Consider the following 27,476-nt stretch of genomic DNA (forward strand, 5'->3'; position numbering starts at 1 on the left):
TTTGTTTATGTAAAATGTACTCATCATCAGGTCCAGGTAATATACCTCGGCGATGGTGAGGATTCGGTTCCAGGCCACTGCAATAAAGTGAACATCTCAATAAAGAGAGTCACACAAAATCTTTGGTTTCCCAGTGCCTGTAAAAGTTATGTGCACACTGGACTGTAGTCTATTAAGTGTGCAATAGCATTAGGTCTTAAACAAGTATGCCTACGTTCATTAAAAAATATATTATGGCTAAAAAATGTAAAGCGTCATCTGAGTGCAGGGTTGCCACAAACCTACTGTGAAAAACACAACACGTACAAAGCACAGTAAAGCAACCGAGACAAAAGCTCGCGGTGCCCAGGGCCTGCGAACTCCTAGCGGCCCATTGAACGCTTTCAGTTCTTTGAAAACGGAAAGAAAACACGTGCCTGTAACACAGCCTGGTGATATTCATGTTTATAGCAACACGGTCGTAAAATACAATTTTTAATACTTTTCTATTTTTTAAAGTTTTTCTTCTTATTATTTTTAACTTTGATTTTATATAGGCATACAGTTAACAATGTTGTGTTCGTTTCAGGTGTACAACAAAGTGATTCAGTTACGCGTATACATGTATCTCTTCTTTTTCAAATTCTTTTCCCAATTGGGTTGTTACAGAATACGGAGCAGAGTTCCCGGAACTATATTTTTTAAATGGAGGAAGGGGCCCATCGAGGCTGTAACCTAACCCCGGATGTGAGGTTCCCCTACGTCCAGCAGTCGGGGAGTCAGGGGCCCCCTCCCAGAGCCTCCTGGGTCTTTCCCACGTTTATCATTTTAATGATCTTTTCACGGTCAACCTCAAGGGCCCTGGCGTCAGGGCTGGATGTGATCCCTTATAAGTGACGGCAGGGCGAGCTCGGCCCCCTCCGAGAAGCAGGCAAGCTGTGCAGACCCTGCAGATGTGGTCGGTGGGAGGGGAACCACCAGCCCGCTGTGGGCACCTTCCGAGAAACGTCGAGAGCCCCCCGCCAGCCTCTCGTCTCTCTGAAGGGCAGACCCAGGCTCTGGGGTCCCTGTTGGGTGAGTCCGAACCCCACCTCCATCTGTTCTGACTGTGGGCAGCCACTCCTTCCCCTCGGCCCAGAGTCTTGGTTGGCTTAGCGGGCGGTCACACTGGGCGCTGTGACCCAGGGCTCAGGGCGTGGTGCTCACGCAACAAATATGTATTTCCTCTCCGAGAGGCCGGAGCCGTGCTTCCCACAAAGCACCGTGGCTAGAGCTGGTCCTGACTGCAACAGAGTCTCTGCATCCTCCGCAGTGGAGAAAAATGCAGAATTTGGAAGCAATGGCATGAGAATTAAAAGGAAAAATCAAGGAGTCGTTGGGACGGAGGGTTCTCAGTCAGCCTTGAAGTGTGGACCAAATATCACCCTGCCAGAACCAGGAAGCTTATTGAGAACATAAATTCCATCATTGGAGGCTGTGTGTATGTAACACGCTATTTTTTTTTCTTTCTCACGTGATATCTGACTTCTTATTGCCACGTTAATTATTTGAGCTTGGGTCTCTAGGGCTTGTGTGTGAAGGGTCCAATTTTTTTTTTAATTGAACAAATAAATTATTCATCTGAGCTGATTTCCTGTTTTTATGGAGACAGATGCAAAGCTGATTTATATAACAGATCTGACTGCCAAATCGGTAGTCTTTCCACGTCCCTGGCTTCTGCTGAAAACTGCGAGTCCAAATGCGATTTTTGCCCGTGGTTTTGTGCACTGAAATCTTCGGTTTTGAAAGGATAGATCTTATCTAAACACAGGTAAAGGTAGACAACTACAAAGGCACCTCTGTCTCACTGGGTACCCCCGCTCCAGGGGAGCCCCAGCTCTCAAATTCCTGAAAGGTTTTCAGGCCCTTGAACCATAAAGAGACATGCAGCCCTTCTGCGTTGAGAAGAAACCGTGGAACTTTACCATCCAAGGTGGCACGGCACCAAATAAAAGTTTTAAAAAGGTTCTGCTGCTCATAAGAAAGCTACAAAAATATTTTGACAACCTGAAATCTGTTTGCCGTTGGATCTCCTTCTGTGAAAGAAAAGAGTGGGGGGGAAACGCAAGTCTGTCTTAAAACCCACCCCTGATTTAGAAACAGAACATCTTCTGGGTGTATTAGTCATCTCCTGACTCAGATGCTGCTGCTGACTCATCATGTCGTATCCTTCTGCTTGTTTTGAAGCTGCACCTTTCGGGGGCGATGTCCGGGGTTCTGGGTAGGCATCCAGGGAGCTGCACCCTGGTTGCAGATGAACTAAGGGCTCTGGGCGTGAGGAAGGAGGAGAAGCGGGGACCGAAGGACCTTAGCAACGGGGACGCACCGCGACCCAAGGGAAACCTGCTCCTGAGTTTGGAAGGATCTGGGCAGGAGGGAGGAGAAGCAAGGGCACCTCCTTGACGGAGCCCCTGAAGGAAGTGCTTGGGCTCTGGGATCCCATGCAAGGACCACAGGTGCTGGAGAGGAGGGCGTTGCCCATGCGGCCACCGCTGGACCGAGACATTGGGGTCGTCCTCTCCCGGAAGCTGCTGGCACCTCCCGCCAAGGGACCACAGTCTTCTGGCCTCCGTGGCACCCAACACAATGGTGCGCCTGCCTGGTGAAGGTGAGACCTTTCAGATACGGCAGCTCAGGAAGCGGAGGAAGACGGGTTTGAAGGGAAAGATGAGCCACTATGGCTTCCCGTGCTCTGAAGGATGAAGACGGTCAGGGTATCTGGGATGCAGATCATACGACCCTGGGGTCACGTCCCAGCACAAACCTGCCTTCCGCCCCAGCCTCGCCTCCAGAGCCCGGGGAGACCTCCCGTCTGGGAGTCCCGTCCCGTCTGCCCCAGGAGCTGAGAGAGACCCTCCCGGCCCCGCCGAGGGGACATCTCTTCCCTTCCCATCAGCATGCTGGGCCGGCCCCTCCTCTCCACTCCCCTGATTTTCGGTCTTACCTTTCTGGAGGTGCGTGTCTATTCCCACATCTATGCCTACACCCTCACCTGTACCCCACTACCTGTCCACCCACACCTATGCTAGACCTATGTCTAAACAGCTACACCTGTAGGTAGAACATGTATGTATCCACCTGTGGATGCCGCTAGCTCTGTCTATACTTTTACCTGTAGCTCTATCCCTACACCCACATACATTTGTTTATATTCGTACGCCTATACTTACACGTTTATACCTATATCTATACTTCTACTTAAATGGATTTCTATATGCCTATATCTATATGTGTATCTCTATACGTTTATCTATATTGATCCCTATCTCTCTATATTTATATTTATAACTACATCTATAGGTATATACCTATATTTATATCTATAGAGCTTCACCTACCAGAAGACCTACGCTTATGCTATATTTATATACCTGTATGTGTATCTTATATGTGTATACCTATAGCTACATCTGTACTTTATTTACACCCATGTCTATATAGCTATATATACCATATCTATAACTGTATGTACATGTATATCTCTGTCTATAAACCTATACCTATACCTACCCCTGTATGTATATATCTCTACCTATATCTGTATACTTCTACACCTAGACTATGTACTTGCGGCTCTGTACTTATATTTATACCCGTACCTACACTTTGATATTTCTACCCCTACACTGGTGCTGTCCCTATATCCCACCTAGAGCCACACCTGTACTTCTATACCTCCCCCTCCACAGTATGTACACCTGTATCTACAGCCATCACTCAGGATGTGCCTACCTACGTCCACCTCCATCTCTCTCTGTTTCTACATGTCTATACCTTTACCGCACCTCTGTGAACATGCATGTGTTTGTCTCTGCCTCAACTTCTATCTCTGCGCGTCTATATATCTATTTCTCTTTCTCTAGCTCTGTCTCTGTCTCTCTCTAACCGTCTCTCTATCTCATCGGCACTCAGACCCTGCCTCCACTACAAGTTTAGAAGCCCAGCGCCTAGCTCAGCCCATGCGTGGAGCATGACGCTGGTAACCACAGGGTATTAGAGATGGAAATGTCGTACGTATCTCCCGAAGGAAAGAAGGAAGGAGGAACGAAACGGTGAGGATATCAGAGCTGAAAGAGCCCCACCCCCAGGAATCAATGCTCCTTTCATCAATGACAGCAGGAGAACCCAGGATCCCAGGGCAAATGCAGCGCCCATCTTTTAGTGCAGTAATGGCATGCACCCCATGACTCATTCTCCTGTCGCCCTGGTCCGCTAGATCGTGACCTCCTTGAGACAGAGGCCGTTAATCTTGCTTTCTCTTAGCAAGACTTGGCATGGTGCTGGTAGGCATTCAACACATTTGTGCTGAGTTGAATGAACGCATACATTATTCTTGTCCTAACGTCAGAGGCTATGAAATCCTAAACTGCGGTTGTTTGATTAATGCTTATGCTGAGTGGACTAAAGATTCAGGAAGAAAAGAAATGCATCCCTTTTGTGTCCCTTTTTATCCCAATGCCTAGTACCGTGCCTGCCGCATACCAGGGGGTTCTGTACACATAAGTGAAAGGTGCAAAGAGCTGTGTCATTTCACCACGATGGGTGTGAAAGCAGAGCAATGATTCCCTCTGTGAAGGATACAGATTTGAAGATACAAAGACACTTATTCCGGAGGAGGTGAGTGGGTAATTCTGTACTAACTTTTGTAAGGAACTCCCAACTGTCTCCAAACCACTGAAGGATTCTGGAGTGGGTTAGGAAGTCAGAAGTCTTTTTTCCAAAATTAAGGTGAGGGCTTCCCTGGTGGCACAGTGGTTAAGAATCCGCCTGCCAATGCAGGGGACACGGGTTCGAGCCCTGGTCCGGGAAGGTCCCACATGCCACGGAGCAACAAAGCCTGTGCTCCACAACTACTGAGCCTGTGCTCTAGAGCCCACAAGCCACAACTACTGAGCCCACCTGCCACAACTACTGAGGCCCGCGCTCCTAGAGCCCGTGCTCCACAACAAGAGAGGCCACCCAATGAGAAGCCTACGCACTGCAACAGGGAGTGGCCCGGCTCGCCGCAACTAGAGAAAGCCCGCGCACAGCGCGCAGCAACGAAGACCCAACGCAGCCAAAAATAAATAAATTTATAAAAAATAAAAACAAAATTAAGGCGATTGCACCTCTGTGCCATGTGCCAGGAGAACACTGTCCCTCAAGCCCCATCCACTAAGGAACTCAGGTTAACTGTTAAAGTAGGGGGTCCCAGGAAGAAAGGTTGTGTGGTGGACAACATTGAATTCTTCATGCTCCCAGCTTGGAAGGATGAGTTGGAAGGTTTGCTTTTTCAAATGGCTTATATAACTTCATGGAAAGATTGTCAGTGGGAGGGAGAGGACACCACTTCTCTGGACTGTCCCTTTGTATAAGCATTTGATCAGTACTAATTTTGTTGGGTTTTATCCTGATGTATCTCAATCCTTTGCTTGGAACCGCAGGCTATAATACTAATACTACAGAGTTACTGTGAATATTGAAATGGGATCATGGGACTTCCTTGGTGGCGCAGTGGTTAAGAACCCGCCTGCCAATGCAGAGGACACGGGTTCGAGCCCTGATCCTGGAAGATCCAACATGGTTCAGGGCAACTAAGCCAGTGCAGCACAACTACTGAGCCTGTGCTCTAGAGCCCTCGAGCCACAACTACGGAGCCCGCAGACCACAACTACTGAAGCCCACGTGCCTAGAGCCCGTGCTCCACAACAAGAGAAGCCACCGCAATGAGAAGCCCGTGCACTGCAATGAAGAGTAGCCCCCGCTCGCCGCAACTAGAGAAAGCCCGCACGCAGCAACGAAGACCCAACGCAGCCAAAAATAAATACATTAAATTAAATAATTTTTTTAAAAAATAATAAAGTTTATCTCCTTCTTGGAAGATATCTAGAGTAGCCTTAACCGTGGTTAAGTCCAATGCACCTCATATTGTTCACATTTAATTTTGGACAAGGTTAATGGAAGGTTGAGCCGGGAACCCTCATTCCACAAGCCCAGAATCAGAAATTTACGTTGTCTTCTACTTACCAACAACTTAACTGCACTCCTTGCTCTGAAAAACTTAGTTTACAGAACCTCATTGAAATTTTGACAAAACAGCTCAATTTTTATTATTTTAGACACTATTCCTGGTATGTTCAGTGCATTCAGTTATCATCCCAAGAACTTCTTTTTTTTTACACATATATACATTCTTTTATTAATATTCTTTTCCATTATGGTTTATCCCAGGATATTGGATATAGTTCCCTGTGCTCTACAGTAGGACCTTGTTGTTTATCCATTCTAAATGTAATAGATTGCATCCGCTAACCCAACCTCCCAATCCATCACTCTCCCTCCGCGCCCCCCCGCTTGGCAACCACAAGACTGTTCTCTATGTCTGTGAGCCTGTTTCTGCTCTGTAGATAAGTTCATTTGTGTCATATTTTAGATGCCACATATAAATGATATCACATGGTATTTGTCTTTCTCTTCCAAGAACTTCTTGATGTGGAGAAAACGGAGCCTTCATGGGATATACAAGAAGTAGGAGATTTTCAATTCTCTTAGTCAACTCTTTAGGAAATATATCAAATGCACTTCATTAGAATGAGATAACATTTGAAAAGCTAATTATAACCCGTTTTATTCTACTAACTAAATCAGGTCCCTGTTGGTCTGCTACCTCTTGGTACTTTCATAGTGTATTACCTTTATTTAAAAATTTTTTTCCAGTTTATGAAGGTGTAATTTTTTTAAAAGAAATTAATTTAAAAATAAAGGAAAAGGGTTTCCCTGGTGGCGCAGAGGTTAAGAATCCACCTGCCCATGCAGGGGACACAGGTTCGAGCCCTGGTCTGGGAAGATCCCACATGCCGCAAAGCAACTAAGCCCGTGCGCCACAACTACTGAGCCCGCGTGCCACAACTACTGAAGCCCATGCACCTAGAGCCCACGCTCCGCAACAAGAGAAGCCACCGCCATGAGAAACCCGCACGCCACAACGAAGAGGAGCCCCCGCTCGCCGCAACTAGAGAAAGCCCGCGTGCAGCAACGAAGACCCAACGCAGCCAAACATAAATAAATGTATTAAAAAAATAAAAATAATAAAGGAAAAAGCCACTGACACACACCACGACATAGCAGAAGCTCAAAACCAAAACCACCTACGTTAAGTGAAAGAAGACAACCTCAAAAGGTCACATAGTGTAAAATCCCTTTTGAATGCAATCATAGTTCAACTTGTAAAACCCTCATGATAGAAAGCCTGGCAAAGAATAAACTGAAATTTGAAAAACATGAAGTTCCTTGCTCTGATATGTTCACGTCTTTTCCTTCAAATAGGAGGAATCTTCGTAATTGCCTTCTCCTCCTTTTAAAAAGAAGATGAAAAGTAATTCCTGCAGAGGCCATGTATGACTTAAAACCTCCTGAATCCCTCCTAGAGTAGCATATTTGTCACGTCTGGTCGTGTTTTTGCTCTTCGTTTTGTCCAATTTTCCCCCCATAGGCTGCGTTTTTCTCCTCTTTCATTTGCCTCATGGTTTAGGAATTTTTATTTTAAAAGGATTTATCCCTTTGAAGCCCCACTTCTCCCCCCACCCCCCACGGTGAATGCATTCTTTCAACCTCGTCAACATCCAGCTGTGTCTGCAGAGTTGGGATGGGATTGTCTGGAGCAGGTTCTCAGGAAGGGTCCCGCCTCTGCGTCTGGTGAGTCTGTCGCTGACTGTGCCTCAGATCTGCTCTTCTATTCCAGTTGCAGTTTTCCACAATGCCTCTTTGTTTTGTTTTGGGCTGTGAGTCCTTCCTCTTCAAGTCACCCTTTTCTTACTTTTTATTTTCTAAATAGAAAGGACTGCAGGGCACCTAGAGTGAGGAACTCAGCTTGCCTCTGTATAAATGTTTGACCTGAATCCACACACAATACAGGTGTGTGGTTTTTCTCACTTATTTTTACACTCGGGCAATTCTTTTTTTTTTTTCCTACTTACACCCTTGTGAGATGGAGGAGCCAGAAATGGCACCAAACTCTGCCAATGGGCTGCCACCTTGTTTTTCTCTTCTCAGCCGCCTTCTCCGTATTGTTTGATAAGCCTGGCTTACTAGCTCATGGTCACGGATCGAGTCGACCTCAAGGAACACTGAACAACTGTTTGGGCTTAAGCCACAGCTATTAAACAATTATTGAAAGATAAAGCAAGTTTGCTGCTTTTCCATCTTCCCATCTGCAATCAAAAGCAGAGAGATTTCTGTGGGGGACCAGAGCGTGAGGATTTAGTTGACCGTCTCCAAGCTGGTCCCTCCCAATCCCCTCCTCCTAATGTTCATGCCCTTGCGTCACCTTCACCCCAGGAATATGGGTGGAATCTGTGTCTTTCTTCTAATGCAAAGATGGCAAAGCTTAGGGACTTCCCTGGCGGTCCAGGGGTTAAGATTCCGCACTTCCACTGCAGGGGACGAGGGTTTGATCCCTGGCTGGGGAACTGAGATCCCGCATGCCACGCAGTGTAGGGAAAAAAAAAAAAAAAAGATGGCAAAGGTTAGTGGATGTCTCTTCTGAGACTGTGTTGCATAAGACTGAAACTTCTGGGACTTAACTGGTGGCGCAGTGGTTAAGAATTCGCCTGCCAGTGCAGGGGACACGGGTTCGAGCCCTGGTCTGGGAAGATCCCATATGCTGCAGAGTAACTAAGCCCGTGCGCCACAACTACTGAGCCTGCGTTCTAGACCCCGTGAGCCACAACTACTGAGCCCGTGTGCCACAACTACTGAACCCGCAAGCCTAGAGCCCATGCCCCACAACAAGAGAAGCCACTGCAAAGAGAAGCCCGAGCAAAAAAACGAAGAGTAGCCCCCGCTCGCTGCAACTAAAGAAGGTCCACATGCAGCAACAAAGACCCAATGCAGCCAAAAATTAAAAAAAAAAAAAGACTGAAACTTCTGTTCTGCCAGCAAAGCCTCCTGCCCCATGGAACCCAGGGGCCGTGTCCTGAGATGTCCACACAGCAAGGAATGGACAGTGGCTTCCAGCCAACAGCCAGAAGGGAGCCAAAACCCTCAGTGTGAAAAGCCACAAGGAACCAGTTCCTGCCAACAGCTGCTTCAGACCCTCCCACTGTCTCCGGGGAGCCCCCAGCCCTGGCTGACACATCTGCAGCCTGCAGCAGAGGACTCGGCTAAACTATGCCTGGATTTCAGACTCCCAGGAACGTGTGCTGGTACTGGGGGAAGATGTTTTGCATCAAGAGGTAAGTGACACAAAGGCAGAGGTATTTGGAGCAGAGACAGATTTTTGAAAAGAGCGTCCGTTTCCTCTCTGGGGGGTTACAGAAGTAAAGATGAGGATGCTTGCAGTCCTGGGGGTTTCTGGTGCCTTGTATTAGGGTGTGTGGCCCTAAAGAGGTCTGTGTCGGTATTTCCTGCTGGACTCAATCTTCCCAAAGGAACAAAGCTTTTCAAGCAAGAGCTCTCCGTGGGGCACCAGCCAGCCCCGCTGGCTGCAAGGTTTGTGGGGAAACATCCCATCCATACCTCAGAGACTAAGGCAAATTGTTACATCAGTCACGCTCCTGTTTCCTCTGCGTCCGTCTTTTTTAAAAAACAATCTCATGAACTTGGACCTCCTTCTGGATTTCGGTTCCCTGTTCACCCAGACACCCCTCAAGATGTGGGTGTCAGAAGATGTCCTGACCCAGCCTTGATAATGGAGAATCCTGCCTGTGACATTGAGTCTCTGTCGGCCCTTCTTACCTCCACGCCTAGGAAGACACAGATTTCTCCGGAGCAGGAAAATTGAACTTGGCCTCCCCTTAACACTCACGGCTAGGGATTTTTTAATTAATTTATTTATTTTTGTCTTTAGTTAAAAAATGCTATGCAGAAGAGATGATCTATTTTGCAAGTGGAAAAATACTGTACACACAGAGACACACACACGGAGTGTGGTGCTATATCTGTAGGTGTGAAGGGAGGCAGTAAAGTGTCAGCTCAGCTCACCTGAGTCCAGATCGGAGGCTCCTCCTCCAGGTCAGGAGCCAGCAAAGCGCTGTCTACACCAGCTGCAGCTTCAGGCTGGGAACTGAGCTACAGTCACGGGTGTCTGTGATCCAGGTGCAAACAGTCCCACCCTTGGGATGCAGGTCACGTTCCCTCCCTGATCGCTGCTTTGTGGCCCCGGAGCTCTGGGATGCTGGGGGTTCCAGGGAGAGCTCTCAGGAGAAAAGGGAGTGAGGAAGACAGAGCAGGACAGGAGAAACAGCCCAGCAAGGATGTGACCTTTGCAGCCTGATCCCTTGGGGAGGTCTGGCGCCTGCATTGCACCGCAGAGCTGGTCTTTTGTACAATGGGTCATTGCCTGTCGGCTGCCTGAGCTTGGGGATGTGTGGGGTGATATCCCAGGCCAGGCAGCTTCCATAGATCTGAGCCCATCACAAGGAAAAAATGTTTTTCTATTTCTTTAATTTGGAGAATTTGAATCATCAATATGAAAAGATGAATCTTATCACTGTTTCATGACGTAAGTCAAATCATTGCGCCATACGCCGTCAACTGTTCCGGTGCTGTATGTCAATTCCATCTCAATAAAAATGGAAGAAGACATAAAAATTTAAAAAACGTTTTTAAATAAGAAAATGGAACCGTTTAAAAATGTGAAAGCCGTTCTTAGCTTGGGGCCATAACGACCCAGTTTAAATTTCATCTCCTGCTGGAATACTTAGAAATAAACCCTTCCCAATTCTATCTCGTTTACCCTTAATTTGGTCAGCACGGAGGATGTAGCTTGTGCTACAAGGAGTTTTTTTTTTTTTTTTTCGTATCAAGTTAAATGTGTGTCACCCAAAACAAGCTGCACGAGGCTGGCCCTCGATCTCCCGGACAGGAGAATATTCACAAAGTTTGGTTCCAGGATCCTGTACGTTTTATAGATAATAACCGCCAAGGAGGTGAGTGAGGACGGTAAAAATAGCAAAATGCAGACACAACTCGAAACGCCCAACCCTCCACGTGGTGATTATTTAATTCAAGCTCCCTCTTCCCGTCAACTGTCAGGTCGCCCTGTTCAGACAATGAGTCATGGAATTCCAACACGGATAACAGCTCCTACAACGTAATTTGGGTTGTAGATCCCAGATAGAGGACACTACGCGTCCCTTCTGAAAGCCAGGCGCATTTTTATTCGTCACGGTTTTGAATTATTGACGGCTCCCTTTAATTAGACTTGAGGAATGAGGCGTTTGATCAATGCCAAAGTCTGCGTTGTAGAGTAACTTAAAACAGGAGCCGAAAGGAATCTGTATCCTTCTGGCACCAAGCGTGAGCTACGAGTTTCTCTTTTTCTGAAGCCCTCCAACCATGTTGAAGTGCTCTTCACATACAGGCTTAGAGATATACCTGGAGAACGATTTATCAATCTGAGCTGTTTTATCGCTAATAAACTCCGGGAGAACGGACACACATTTTCTCTGGGTCTCTCCTCTTCGTTATGGAGCTGTTTTCCTTACAGTTCGTTGAAAGGCTGGAATGAACACAGGGATGAAGGATTTTCCATCATCTTGTTTCACGTAAAATCCTCCCACCTTTTTCTTCTTCCAGGTTTACTGAGATAGAATTAACACACAGCACTGTATAAGCTTAAGGGATACGGCATAGTGACTTACATACATCATGAAATCATGACCACGTAACTTTAGTGACCATCCATCATTTCACAGAGATACAAAAGAAACAAAATAGAAAAACTATTTTTGCTTTTCTCGTGATGAGAAATCTCAGGATTTACTGTCTTAACGACTTTCATATATAACACAGAGCAGTGTTAATTACTTGTATCATGTTTATAATATTGAACATTACATCCCTAGCACTTATTTACCTTTTAACTGGATAAAAGTTCCTTTGGGTCACCTTCCTCCAATTCCACCTTCCCCTACCCCCGTCTCTGTAACCACCAATCTGATCTCTTTTCCTAAGAGTTTTTGTCTGCTTTTGAAGTATAATTGACCTACAGTACTTTTAGTCCTTGTTCTACGACATAATGATTCAATACTTCTGTACACTGGTCCACTTTCTAAGTTACCCAGCTTTCACGTTTTTCTGGGTTTATTGGAACTACAATTTCACTGGGGAATGACCATCCCCAAACTGGTTTATTTTATTTCATCTGTCGCATTTACCAACGTTAATCACCACCAATTATTTGTACAACCTCCTTGTGTTCCTTCAGGTAGGGGATCAATAAAAATCAACCCATGGGAGCCATACTTGAGTGTATGAACATTTATATCCAGCATACTGGCCTATTTCAAACATTTAAAAATCTTCTCCCAGCCGTGTTTCTAACTCATGGCTTTTCTTTGTTCCTAACCTACGTTTTGAAATAAATTTATAACCACATTTTATCAGACCTGAATTTATAACCACATTTTATCAGACCTGAATACATGATCCATGAAACAGCCACGCCTCCAGCCCCCACCCCTCAAATATTTTGCAATTAAAATTGTACTTTTACTCCAAATGTTTTACCCAAACGTATTTGTTTTTAGCGGAAAGATTTTTGGTGGCCAAAAATAATTTTCGTTTCTTTTCTTTTTTTTTTTTTTTTGGACATAAACTCATCCACCCACCGCAAAAGCTCTGTTTCAGCTTGATAAGGCATTCCGGTGTTTGCAAAACACTTTCATCCTTGCAGCAACGGGGAAACTGGCGGCTATGCCAGCATGACACTCTCGCGCATGGAAACGTTCTCAGTTGAAAGCGGCCCGGATGGCACTCTGACGCGTCTCCTGGCAGCACTGGGCTGGCCTTCATAAACACCCGCCAAGGGGATGGGGATTCCGTGGAAAGCCTGCCCATGTATCCTGCATGATTTCATAAGCTGCTTACCACTGAAGTTCTTCTGTGTCTATTCACCTTCAAATAGGGGTCCATCCTTTTTTTTTTTTTTCTTTTTTTGACTTAATTTTTTCCAAGTGCAAAGCTTTTTTCTTCTTTGTTTCTGTTTCTAATTGACGTCTAGTAGATTTACAGTGTGGCGTTAGTTTCAGGCGTACAGCACAGTGATTCAGTTACACGTATATATCTACTCTTTTTCAGATTCTCTCTCATCATTTTAATGTTTCTTTCTTCTTCAATGGGTGCACGCCAACCAATTTTCTCTTCTCTCCTTGGGGGATGCGTATCACAACAGCGGGGTCCTGGTAAAGGGTTAACCGACTATCCAGGAAAAAAAGAAATGCTGGTCCGTCTCTGGAGCCAATTTCTGTGGTGTAAACACGGCCGCCCTGGTTGAGGTCGTGGAGCATGGATTTGGGACGTGATGAGCCGTGCTGGGCTCCAAGGGTGGGCACGAGCTGGTTCTACCACCTCTCCATTAAGGTGTCGACAGGGGAGACGGATGAGACGCCTAAGGGGGCTTTGGGATGGGAGACACATAACCCCACAGGTGATTCGTTCCAAGGGTATGACTGGCCACAGCAGGTGGGTACCCCAGGGGAGACGGCATCCCGCAACCCTGGGAAGATGTATGTGGACTTTCCTCACCTCCCGATAAGAATCTGCCTCTCTCATAGACGCTAAGTCCATCCATACCAGAATCACCAAGTCCGTGTAGGTATCACCACCTCAGCTCACGGGAGACCCTAAGAGTCCCACGGTTGCCCGCTGGGTTGACTAAGAAGATGCAGTGTGTCGTGGCCATACTAGGAAGTGTGAGGGAGAAAGTGTGAGCTGGGCTGGATGGAGCTCCCACCTGGGACTGGACAGAGCTACCCTCCGTCCAGTGTCATGACACCCACACCTGCACAGGTAAGTCAGTGCAGGTGCTGGGGCTGGAAGCTACCTGTGCACACGAAACACAGTGGAAGGGGCTTCCCTGGTGGCGCAGTGGTTAAGAATCCTCCTGCCAATGCAGGGGACACAGGTTCGAGCCCTGGTCCGGGAAGATCCCACATGCCGCGGAGCAACTAAGCCCGTGCACCACAACTACTGAGCCTGCAAGCCACAGCTACTGAGCCCATGCACCACAACTCCTGAAGCCCGCGCACCTAGAGCCCACGCTCCGCAACAAGAGAAGCCACTGCAATGAGAAGCCCACGCACCGCAACAAAGAGCAGCCCCCGCTCGCCGCAACTAGAGAAAGCCCGCGCACAGCAACGAAGACCCAACGCAGCCAAAAATAAAATTAATTAATTGGTAAATTTATAAAAAAAAAATACAGTGGGAATATTGGAGGGACGTTCAACACTGCCTCAGAATGTTCTCTAAGACTGAGGAGGTGAGCATCCCTGAGGGGTATTTAAGAGTGTGTACAACGAAATTAAAGCAAAAGGGTCAGAGGACCCTGGCTGGTCTCTCACTGGGTCCATCTTCATCCTAAACTCCTAGACAAGCTTCATCCCCAAGCAGTGCACTGGCTCCCTGGACCCCACAGAGTTCCTCACCTCCCTTGGAATGCTATTCTCCCTGGCAGAAAATGTGTCTTTTTTTTTTTTTTTTTGTCTATAACATGTATATCTGGTCAACCAGACAAATAAGCTAATTGTGTGAGAAAATGCTGTCAAAACAGAAATTGCTTTTCGTTGTAGAGTCTTAGGAAATGTTTGTGCAAGTTTTTTCTTTTAATGACACTTATTTTGATTTGGGGATTCAGAAACTCTACCGGATCGCAGAAAAAAATAAAGGCAGAAAATAAACCACACTTGCACAGTTCTGAGAAACGTGGGTCTCGCGCTTGGGAGGGATGAAACGCAGGCTAAGGGTGATATTTTTTTTAAAGGGATGTTTATCTATTAAATATGTTCACATATATTTATTTGGCAAACAACTTCAGTAAATAAAAAAGCATGTATTTATAGGATGCAGGCCTAGGAGTCTTCTCAGCAACCAGAGGTTGCAGATCGGGTGAGCTGAATGGTCCACGGGGATGGCGCACCGTAAGAAGCAGAGAACTGCCCTCAGCATTCAGCAGAGGCTTCCACAGGAACCACCGGATTCTTCTCTCTGTGTCCTTAAGTGTTTTCCAAACTACACCAAGCAAAATTCCTTCCAACACAAATAACTCAGGACACTCATTGCCGTGTTAGCAGGGAGTAACAGGGGCTCTGGGGATCAAAACACGTGGGAAACACGGGGCTGCAAAGAGGGAGCTATTATTCATTTCAGCAAGACGTCTCTGTCTTTTCTTCGCGCAAGTGCAATGAAATCTTTCCAGGGAAGAGAGATTATGATACGATCGGCAGCTTTCCCCAAACCAACCTGACCACCCGACACATTTAGGAGCATTTCAACCCAATTGGATTCCAGGGAACAGAACCAGTAACATCCGAAGTTCGTTACCCTGTGGATGAATACTACTGTTTGTATAGAGTTAGATACTGTCTGTTAGATACTGTTGAAGTAACTTCGGACAGGAGTAGAATCCCTTCTCCAAGAGGCTGCAGGTAGAATAGAAATATACCATGTGCCCTACCTCGAAATATAAGATGCACGTTACATATACAGGTACGCGTCACGCGCTAAAAGCTTGAGTTATCAAGGCTGACACTTTCCCTTAACCAACGGCTTTCTTGTCTTCCTCCAAGAAAACCTTGTCTCTAGAACAAGGTCTTCATAACTTTCCAGAAGTTCTGCGTATGTCCAAAATACGTTAAGAAAGACATCGAGGTTTCCAGTAAACTTTTCTATGCATGGAGCGAAACAGCAGGAGATTTCCAGGCAAGTCTAGATGCTCAGATGTCCTGGAACCTGTGAGTAAAAACTTTGCTGCTTGAATGCCGTATAAGAGCGAGCATGGCCCTACCTTCAGGTATCTTTGATCACTGAATTAACAGGAGGGTGAATGAAAGGGGGGCTCAGGAGCTGTCCTGGAAATGACACATTCCACAAACACAGCCCTGTTTTTTCTCCTCTGAAACGTGGCATTTCTGAAAAGGATGCAGGTGATGTTGCCCCTTTGTCCTGCAGCATCTCCGTCTTTCTCAGAATTAGGCTTGGGAAACGCAGGTCATGCTTGGAGGATTTCAGACTTCGGGCAAGGAAAGCCCCCAACTCTTCATTTTCTCATCATTCTGCATGTTAGGGTACAGCTACAATCCCAATGAACAGGGGACAGTGGGCACAGCCTCTCACGGGCCAATGGGCCAAGGAGATGTGGAAAGTGAGTGTTTTCCAGGCATTCAGCAAACTCCCTGCTCTCCTTGAATGAGCTCAGAGTCCACCATCAAATCAAGGTCCCTGTATGCGCCAGCCCTAAAAGATTTCTGGGGAACTGGGGACGATTTTTCAAAGATAAAAACCACCATGCTACAGGGAATACAGCCAATATATACATATATTTTTTTGCGGTATGCGGGCCTCTCACTGCTGTGGCCTCTCCGGTTGCGGAGCACAGGCTCCGGACGCGCAGGCTCAGCGGCCATGGCTCACGGGCCCAGCCGCTCCACGGCATGTGGGATGCTCCCGGACCGGGGCACGAACCCGCGTCCCCTGCATCGGCAGGCGGACTCTCAAGCACTGCGTCACCAGGGAAGCCCCCCAGCCAATATTTTATAATAACTATAAATGGCGTGTAACCTTTAAAAATTGTGAATCACTATATTGTACACCTGTACCTTATATAATATGGTACAGCAAGTCTACTTCAACTTAAAAAACCACCATGCTGAAAATCAGTCAGTCAGTCTCGTAGCTCAAAGCCCGTTTCTTGGACCAACTGCTGCAGCTGTTGACCAGGAGCTGGTTACGGACATAGCATCCTGACCCTATCCTGATTGGCTGAAGCTGCCTCTGGTTCATAAGACCCCTGGGTGATTCACTCTAGAAGGATATTTGCTCTGACCTGTCATATTTTAAGAGGTGAATCAGTCTCCTGTTGCTGTCGTAACAAATTACCACCTACTTTGTAGCTTAAAGCAAAGCCAGCATCTTCTTTTATGGTTCTGGAGAAATGCCTGGTTAGGTTTCCTGCCCATTTTTTGATTTTTTTTTTTTATTGAATTGTATAAGTTCTTTGTATACTTTGGAAATTAAGCCCTTGTTGGTCCCATCGTTTGCAAATATTTTCTCCCCTTCCATAGGTTGTCTTTTCATTTTGTTGATGATTTCCGTTGCTGTGCAGAAGCTCGTAAGTTTGATTGCGTCCCCTTTGTTTATTTTTGCTTTTATTTCTATTGCCTTGGGAGACTGATCAAAGAACACATTGGTACAATTTATGTCAGAGAATATTTTGCCTATGTTCTCTTCTAGGAGTTTTATGGTATCATACCTTATATTTAAGTCTTTAAGCCATTTGAGTTTATTTTTGTGTGTGATGTGAGGGTGTGTTCTAACTCCATTGATTTACATGTGACTGTCCAACATTCCTAACACCACTTGCCAGAGAGACTGTCTTTTCTCCATTGTATATTCTTGTCTTTGTTGTCAAAGATTAATTGACCATAAGTCTGTGGGTTTATTTCTGGGCTCTCTATTCTGTTCCTTTGATCCATGTCTGTTTTTGTGCTGATACCACACTGTTTTGATTACTGTAGCTTTGTAGTATTGTCTGAAGTCTGGGAGGGTGATGCCTCCGGCTTTGTTCTTTTTCTTCAGGATTGCTTTGGCAATTCTGGGTCTTACGGTTCCATATAAGATCCAGTGATTTTTTTAAATGACACCCCAAATAAATATTCTCAAATCTCAAAGGTTAGGTAGTGTGATACTGTGATTTGGCATAAGAAACAAATATTTGTTCCTCATCCCAGTTGCTGGGTGATGCTGATGCTGCCAGCCCATGGACCACTCCATGTGTGGTTTTGTGCGTAAACACACTGCAGAGAACAACCTAGGCTGGAAATGGTAACAAAATGAAATCTGGAGTTTTACTTAACTCGGGAGATGGATTTGGAGCTTGGGAAAGCCTCTCCCCTGACCTTCAGTAGGAAGTGAACACACCCAGACAATTTATCACAGAGCAGATGAGGTGAACATCCCAGATGGATCAGTTCAAATACATCGGTAAGACCAGCAACAACCAACAGCATGCATGGCCTCCCGACAGGATACAGGAACAATTGCATCACCTTCCTCTGTGCCTGTGTGTGGTTTTGTCCCTGAGGAAGAACAGCTCATGTGATGAAGGGCTGATTAGATCAAGCCAGGGGGGGAAGGCTTACAAAAAGGGCAGGGGTTAGTCGATCGTGGCAGAAAAAAGGAACTTTTATCAAGTCCAAACCCCAATCAGTTTTAAAGAGTAATTAGCTGTGTACACGGCAACTGAAGATTGAAAGGGATTTAAACTTTGTTTTCATTAATTTTAAAAGTGAGTCTTGCTACGTTGATGCTTTTAGAACTCACCGTTGAAAGAGGCGGAGTCTGCACGGGAAGCTCCCTGAGGACTTCGTGGAAAAAACCCAGAGCTCCATCCTGCACTGAGCAAAGTGCATTTTCCCAGCGGGGCTCAGGGCCCCACTTTAAAAAGGGGAGTCTGGAGGCTGGTCCTTGCCCACGCTAGGAGGGGATGATAGAATTCTCTAGGATCTAGATGCTAAAAGGCCACCTTTCACTGGCTTTCTGCTTCAGGGGTGGGGAATGATTCATTTAATCCAGGATAAATAGCTATTTAAACTTATCTGGGTAGACTGGTCAAAGACACATTAAGGTGGAGATTCCAAAAGCAAACATATTATACTATAAAGGTGTCTTTTATTTAAAAAATAAAAGAGAAAGGAAAAGACATGAGATCTTCCAGGCATTACGAAATGAGCAACGTTTAGAATATCAGGTAATCCATCCTCGTTCCAAATGTTTGCCAACACGGCATAAACATTATTCCTCTATTTTCCAGTTTCTAGGGTACAGTATGCTGCTGCAATTGTTGGGACTTGGACAGAGATGAAACAGTGAGTAACAGTCAGTATGGCAACCCACTGTTTCCAATTTCCTGAACCATCGGGAGAATATAATCCGTCTCTTTGGTAATATTTATGAACCATAACTTGAGAATTTTTATTACAATTCCACATGCCCGACATTTATTCTCTTCTATCTAAAGTCATGGCAACTCTGGAATCTAATTGTTTTTCTCTGGAACAAAGAGTCAAGCAGAGAGAATGTAGAGACTTACGGGTATTCCACAGAATATGTTTTGTGATTTCTCTGCATCATGAACTGGGCTCTCTCTCTCTCGCTCTCTCGCTCTCGCTCTCGCTCTCGCTCTCGCTCTCTCTCCAGGGGACTCTATGATTCTCTGGTGTACCTGGGAACCCAGGCCTCTTCCAACCAACTCTTTTTCTTCCCTTGGATTTATTCCTCAGTAAAACTAAGAAAAGCCCCAGAAAGGGTCTGCAGAATGATCCACTCTAAGTCATTTCATTCATTCATTCATGTGTGCATTCATTCACGAAGTGAATACTGATAACCTAGGTTGTGCCAGGTACTGAAGGATGCCTGCATATACATGGGTATAAATATTTGATCTCAGAAAGTAATAGGTACATGGATGGAATAACAAATAGATGGATGGGTGGCTGGGTGGGTGGGTAGGTGGACGGATGAATGGATGGATCAATGGTTGGGTGGATAAATGAATGGATGGATAGATGGATAGATGAATTGATGGATGAATGGGTGGATAAATGAATAGATAGTTGGGTAGATAGACGATGGGTGGAAGATTCTCCAATTTCTGGTTTACTGCCACCCCCTTTCCATCCTTCAGGGTGTTTGCTAGTGCCAGAGGGGCAGGATGGGTGGTTCCATGCAGAGATTATGAGTCCATATGCTGTTGTCAGCAGCCCCAGGTACCAGCTGTGTTACCCTGGACATGCAACTCAACCTCTCTGCCCCTCCACTGTCCTATCTTTAAAGCAGAGGTATCCACAGTGCCCCGCCTCATAGGATTGTCATGGGGAATTTGTGAGAAAATCCGGGTCCACAAGGCACAGTGAGAGGTCAGTACATGATACGACCATTGAGAGAGTGATCAGTAGATGTATCCCCTCAAAGGGACTTGAGATCACTACTCTCAGGTGGCCCCGGAACAGGGCAAGTTCTTTTCCAACTGAAAACTCTGTCAACTATAGTGTGAAACCGCATGACCCCAATTTTAAATTTACATCTCCTTCCACAAGAGCAAGGGGAGCCTTGGAACAGTCAAACACGTCGCAGAAACACGGACTTGTCCACCCAACTGGGGAAGATGAATAATCCTGTACCAAACACAAGAAGAACCATGAGCCGTCCCCACTCAGACGGATGAACACAGCAAACCACAAAGCAAGCGAGAATGTCCTGGGGATCGATGCACGGGCCCCGCAGCTGGATACACGGAGCTGGAGTCACGCCTGCTCCTAGCTGGTGCTAAGTGGGCCAGATGACTTACATCCATCAGCTCCGCAATCTATAAGATCAGGGACATCCCTCCCTGGCTGGCAGGGGTGAGAAGGATTAACTGAGGTTATGTCCACCCTGGCAGCCGGCGCTGACGATTCCATGGTGTGGATGATACAGTCTTACTTTGCTTTGTGCCGCAACAGAAACTGTGCTAAGAGGAAATGTCAATGCCAGACTCATGCCTTGCTTTCCTCTCTTCGAATCGATTCCCAAAAGTGGATCTGTCTACTTCTTCCTCTTCTTATGTATTCTTTCTTTTTTTAATTGAAGTATAGTTGATTTACCATGTTGTGTTAATTTTTGCTGTACAGCAAAGTGATTCAATTATATATATATATATATATACACATATATATATATATATATATATATATATATATATACATACACACACTTACATTCTTTTTCATATTCTTTTCCATGATGGTTTATCCCAGGGTATTGAATATAGTTCCCTGGGGTCTACAGTACGACCTTATTGGTCCTTATGTTTTCTCTTAACGTTTCCCCACAACACTAAGCTTTTTAGAAACGTACGAATACTCTTTTTTTTTTTTTTTCTTTTTGCGGTACGTGGGCCTCTCACTGTTGTGGCCTCTCCCGTTGCGGCGCACAGGCTCCGGATGCACAGGCTCAGCGGCCATGGCTCACGGGCCCAGCCGCTCCATGGCATGTGGGATCTTCCCGGACCGGGGCACGAACTCGCGTTCCCTGCAACGGCAGGTGGACTCTCAACCACTGCGCCATCAGGGAAGCCCCCGTATGAATACTCTTGATCTTATACCCTCTTCCTCTAAACTATCGATATGGGCCCCAAACATGTGACAATAATCATCTTAATGATGTTTTTCCTTTGGCTTGAAACTTATGACAAGAATACTGGGTATGCTAGCCATAAAAAAGAATGAAAAAATGCCATTTGCAGCAACATGGATGCAACTAGAGATGATCATACTGAGTGAAGTCAGTCAGACAGAGAAAGACAAATACCATATGATCTCACTTATATGTGGAATCTAAAGTATGACACAAACTTATCTATGAAACAGAAACAGACTCACAGACATAAAGAACAGACTTGTGGTTGCCTAGGGGGAGAGGGGTGGAGAGGGATGGGTTGGGAGTTTGGAATTAGCAGATACAGACTAGTATATATAGGATGGATAAACAGCAAGGTCCTACTGTAGAGCACAGGGAACTCTACTCAATATCCTGTGATAAACCATCATGGAAAAGAAGATAAAACAAGAATGTCTCTGTGTGTATAGCTGAGTCACTTTGCCGTACAGCAGAGACTGACACAGCATTGTAAGTCAACTCTACTTCAATTTAAAAAATGCTACTAAAAACAAGAATACTCGGTATGCGGTAGTCAAGTGGATGTGAGGGTCCCCGAAAGAGAGAGTTTCTCATTGGGGCTGCTTGTGGGTGAGGACAGGGTTTCTGCGAACCCCTGGTAACTTGTGCAGGACTTGGTTGGGTATGAGAGTGTGCGTTTTCCATTCATGTCCAGAGTTTTCACTGACTCATGACTGTCTTCCCATCTTATCACAGCTGACCCAGCACACATAACTCCAACCTCTAACCAACTCTTTTCGATCGCCATTCAGAGTTTCAGGCAAAGTGCAAGATCATTTTTTTTTAACATAATAAGGATTCAAGAACGGTGTAAATTCTTACCTTGTTCTCTAGCCTTCCGGGATAAACGTACACACCACGACTTAGACATTCCTGCCCCCTTCGTTCAAAAATGTTCACGCAGGGGCTTCCGTGGTGGCGCAGTGGTTGAGAGTCCGCCTGCCGATGCAAGGGACACGGGTTCGTGCCCCGGTCCGGGAGGATCCCGCATGCCGCGGAGCAGCTGGGCCCGTGAGCCATGGCCGCTGCGCCTGCGCGTCCGGAGCCTGTGCTCCGCAACGGGAGAGGCCACAACAGTGAGAGACCCGCGTACCGCAAAAAACAAAAAACAAAAAACAAAAAAATGTTCACGCAGGGCTTCACCGGTGGCGCAGTGGTTGAGAGTCCGCCTGCCGATGCAGGGGACACGGGTTCGTGCCCCGGTCCGGGAAGATCCCACAGGCCGCGGAGCGGCTGGGCCCGTGAGCCGTGGCTGCTGAGCCTGCGCGTCCGGAGCCTGTGCTCCGCAACGGGAGAGGCCACAGCAGTGAGAGGCCCGCGTACCGCAAAAAAAAAAAAAAAAAGTTCACGCAGGGCTTCCCTGGTGGCGCAGTGGCTGAGGGTCCGCCTGCCGATGCAGGGGACGCGGGTTCGTGCCCCGGAGCGGCTGGGCCCGTGAGCCATGGCCGCTCAGCCTGCGCGTCCGGAGCCTGTGCTCTGCAGCGGGAGGTGAGAGGCCCGCGTACCGCAAAAAAAAAAAAAAAAAAAAAAAGTTCACGCAGGGCTTCCCTGGTGGCGCAGTGGTTGAGAGTCCACCTGCCGATGCAGGGGATGCGGGTTCGTGCCCCGGTCCAGGAAGATCCCACGTGCCGCGGAGCGGCTGGGCCTGTGAGCCATGGCCGCTGAGCCTGCGCGTCCGGAGCCTGTGCTCCGCAACGGGAGGGACCGCAACACTGAGAGGCCCGTGTACCTCAAAAAACAAAACAAAAACATGTTCACGCAGGACTTCCCTGGTGGCACAGTGGTTGAGAGTCCGCCTGCCGATGCAGGGGACACGGGTTCGTGCCCCGGTCCGCGAAGATCCCACATGCCGCCGAGCGGCTGGGCCCGCGAGCCATGGCCGCCGCGCCTGCGCGTCCGGAGCCTGTGCTCCGCAATGGGAGGGGCCACAACAGTGAGAGGCCCGCGTACCACAAAAAAAAAAAAATGTTCACGTGCATCTACGGTTTTTCTAACTTTGTTCCTTGGTGAACTTGAACTATGCAGAAGAATGGCAAGTGGCACATGTCGAGGGCTTACATTATGCCATTGTTTTTAAACATATTCCATACACATTAACATGTCACATGGTCCTTAAACGGTAGGCGGCATAGGATATCCATTTTCATTTCTTAAGTTGGGTACCCCAGGGTCCCAAGGATGAGATGTTCCCTCCTAGGTTTAAGCCACGGCAGCCTGATTCTAGACCATGCTCTCAGCCGGGATGCTCTGCTGGAGGGCCCCTGAACCCCTCCACGGAGGGATGCTGTCCATCCTTTCCCAGCTGCATGAAAGTAGAGGGATCTCACCAGCGAAATGGTGATGATTCGTGGGGTACACTGTAAGGTATCTCCCTGTTCAGGCCTCCCAGGTGTCTCAGCAAAATGCACCCCGAAAATATGAGGAGGGGGCTGTCTGTCTGCGGGGTTCTTCCCCACCGATGCTTGTTCAGTTTCTGACAAAACCCCTATGTCACCACCGAGCCAGCTGCTTCTTGTATCCTCCCCTGATCCCTTACATAAGCCATCCTTGGCCCCTCAGCCCACCATGCTGAAACCCCTTTCCCAGGGGAAAAGGCCCCCCACCCAGCCTCTTCAAACACTGCATCCTTTAGTTGGGAGTGTAGAGAGAGAAATGATCCCTGAGCCCAGATTTGCCAAGATGTTCTTTCTTTGGATTAATATGAAAATAAGTGCATTATAAGCACAAGAGGGTTTTTTTTTCTTTTATCCAATTAAAATCATGCTCATTCAATATGCCTTGGGACTTCCCTGGCGGTCCAGTGGTTAGGATTCCGTGCTTCCACTGCAGGGGGCCCGGGTTCGATCCCTGGTCGGGGAACTAAGATCCCACATGCCGGGCAGTGTGGCCAAAAATATATTTTTTTAAATATACCTTTTCCAACTCCACTCCTTAGCCCTTCCACCCTGTTCTGGGCTGGGTCACACGATTACTCTGCATCTTATGTGTGTCCTCCTTGTGGGGCAGCTCACAGATGAGGCAGGTGCGCGATGAGAATTGAGACCAGCAGCTCTAGAGAGGAGTATTCTCCAACTCAAGGGCGGTGACCTTCCTGAATCCTCCTGAGATACAGGGAAACCAGACCTCGTTTAGGAAAATGACATCAGAATAATAGCTCTTGTGTGAAATCACCAACCAGTTTTGCCATTGCTTTTTTGTTATGGTTGTTTTCCTAGAAATGACACCCTTTCCCACCTACGGAAAAGCATCTGAGGGGCGTCTCATTCTGCAAGCTGCACAGAGACGAGGCTATGCCCACCTCGTGTGATAAACACCTTTCCGCCCTCGGCTATCTCTACAGGGTCAGTGAATTCTCTGTGCCTCTTCCAAGTGCCACGCTGCTAGCCGCACACACACCCGGGTTCTGTTCCCACCATGAGACAAAGAGCTGTAGCCATGCCGTGCGGTTTCAAAAATATTTTATTTTCTGGAATAGCCATATGTCTGGAAGAGCTTTGTCTTTATCGCCCATCTCCACACAGGGAGACAGAAGCTACGACGAGAGAACAGAGGTGCAATACGTCACACCTGCAGGACGGAATGACGGGAGTGTTTGGGAGGATGTATAAAATGCTCACCAGGGTGCATGAGGACAGGTGGGGGGCAGGGGCTGGCGATGCCGGGTTGCACACTGCCGAGCACATTCATCGAGACGTGCACGCACCCCACAGCGCGGGGGGAGGGGGGCCCTGAATTTTCACCTGGCCCCCCTCAGAGTTTACACAGAGTGGAGGGAGAAACCTGCTACAAGTCCTCCGCGGCTGCCACACTGGGCAATGCAGGTCTCACCCGTGACGCGACGTCCAAAGTGCCTGCGGCATCGTTTACGGTTGCAAGAGAAGTAACGCTAGGCTTGTTTCTAGAATGTTCCAGGACGCTCTTATTTCATGTGCAGAGTCTCTTGTCGGTATTTTATAAGGATGCCACTCTCCTTCCGGATCATGGGCTCTGCTCACCGCAACAGACGGATAGAAAGACTCGGGGTACGTTGGCAACAAGGATGGTGGGGCGTGTCTTGTCTGTGTCCCCTCGCGCGTCTGCCTGCTGTGTACACAAGAGCAAGCCCGGAAGCTCTGGGCGGGCTTGTGTACGCCGTAGGGCATGGGCTTGCATCTGAGACTGAAGAGGGTCAGGCACCAGCTGGACCTACCTTCACGACGGCATCATCTGAACCCGATTGTTCTCTGGACTTGCCTAGTCAGGAATAACAGTAAACACTTCCACTGGGCTGCCCCACTGACCACAGGAACCCCTGTGACTATGCACAACGGGAAGGCGGAGGAAAACTTCACAACACGGAGTGGGCCGGGGGGCGGGCGGGCGGGAATGGCTAGGATGGGACCACAAAGGGGTATGGAGGTTACAGATGCCAGCATAGCCCCGGAGGTGAGAGTTGCCCATGAGTCCTGACCGCCTGGTGATGGCGTGGCAAGATGAGTGATGGGGGATGGCCTCAATCCTCATAGGTGGTCACACCACCCTTCACCCCACAGCGCAGCTGGAACACATGCTGGTTGGCAGACTCCAAGGTAGGGCCGAGCAGGGACCTCCAGGCATCCGACCCTACGTCCACATTGGAGTCCTGGCCGGCCGGCGGTCCACGTGGGGGTGTGTTCTCACGACCTCTTGGCTTGTACCTGGAGGACAGGTGAACGGTAGGCTCCACGGGCAACCGGAGCTTCTCTGTCCCTTCAGGGCCCCTAAAGGGTTGGAAAGAGAAGGAAAGACAACAGAAGTGTAAGGGGGAGAACATCAGTGGTGAGCCCACAGGAGCGAACCCCCTTCCACGCTGCTGAGAAGCTTTTCCCCCCAGCACCCAGGTCTTCGTTCCTAACATCATGCTCAAATAAGAGGAAACAGGGCTCCCTGGAGAAATGGCTAATTCTAGGACCCGGGCTTAGGAGACATAGGACGTGGCTGGAATGTCTTCTAGTTCCAGAAAGTAAGGAAATGTTCAAAAATACACAATAATTGGGGCATGTCAGTAGGACACAGAAGATAAAGTGGAAGAGGTCCCAATGGCCAAGCAATTTGAGGCAGGAAATAAAATACTATTGGATTGTAACCCGAAAGAAGAAATGAATCTCCATGTGTCCAAACTGGGAGACATCCATGAGTGAAGAAATAAATAAATGAGGGAGGAAAACTAAACATCTCATGCAGAAAAATTCCAAATAGATGCTGTGCCCCTAAGACGGTGGAATATGGTTTCCTTCTTAAGTGTGGGCTGTTCACAGGGTCTTCCTTCCAAAAGGGTGTGGAATGAGGACACACAAGTAACTTTGCATTGGAGACATCTGACTACCTCAGCCAGCTGACCAAGAAAGCCCCAAACGCACAGTGACAAGTCATGTTGATAATATGTCCCTTTGATAAAAGGTGATGAAAAGAGCACTTCACTCCTGTGGGTTTTCTCTCAAAGACCAATCATCCCAGTCTAATAATGAAAAAAAAAAAAAATCAGGCAAATCCTAATAGAGGGGCAACCTAAAAACAGAAATCTAACAAGTGCTCATCAAAGCTAAGGTCATCAAAAACAAAGAAAGTTTTAAAATAGAATTACCATATGATCCAGCAATCCCACTCCTGGACCTATATTCAGACAAAACTATAATTCGAAAAGATGCACGCAGGGCTTCCCTGGTGGCGCAGTGGTTGAGAGTCCGCCTGCCGAGGCAGGGGACACGGGTTCGTGCCCCGGTCCGGGAAGACCCCACGTGCCGCGGAGCGGCTGGGCCCGTGAGCCATGGGCACCGAGCCTGCGCGTCCGGAGCCTGTGCTCCGCGGCGGGAGAGGCCGCAACAGTGAGAGGCCCGCGTACCACAAAAAAAGAAAAGATGCATGCACCCCAATGTTCATAGCAGCACTATTCACAATAGCCAAGACATGGAAGCAACCTAAGTGTCCATCAACAGAGGAATGCATGAAGAAGATGTGGTGCATATATACAATGGAATACTACTCAGCCATAAAAAAGAACGAAAAAATGCCATTTGCAGCAACATAGATGGACTTTGAGATGATCATACTGAGTGAAGTAAGTCAGACAGAGAAAGGCAAAAACAAAGTTTGAGACACTGTCACAGCCCAGAGGAGCCCAAGGAGGCATGAGGGTGAAAGTGATAATGGTGTCCTAGGTGGGATCCTGGGACAGAAACGGGACTTGAGGGAAGAAGTAGTGAAACCCAAATAAAATGTGGGGTTTAGCAGGAGAGCCTTGACTCACG

At 47.4% G+C, this 27,476-nt stretch overlaps 1 protein-coding gene across 1 annotated transcript in view; it reads right to left on the minus strand.

Moving 5' to 3' along the window:
• Nucleotides 1-22,262, minus strand: part of ZBED1 (zinc finger BED-type containing 1) — a gene marked incomplete at its 3' end in the record, with an annotated part of 76,051 nt that extends 53,789 nt beyond the window's left edge. The window contains exon 1 of the mRNA XM_079910479.1: nt 22,033-22,262. The remainder of the gene's footprint in view (nt 1-22,032) is intronic.
• Nucleotides 22,263-27,476: the final 5,214 nt, after the last annotated feature.

Source organism: Stenella coeruleoalba (assembly GCF_951394435.1).
Source record: "Stenella coeruleoalba genome assembly, chromosome: X".
Classification (NCBI taxonomy): Eukaryota; Metazoa; Chordata; class Mammalia; order Artiodactyla; family Delphinidae; genus Stenella; species Stenella coeruleoalba.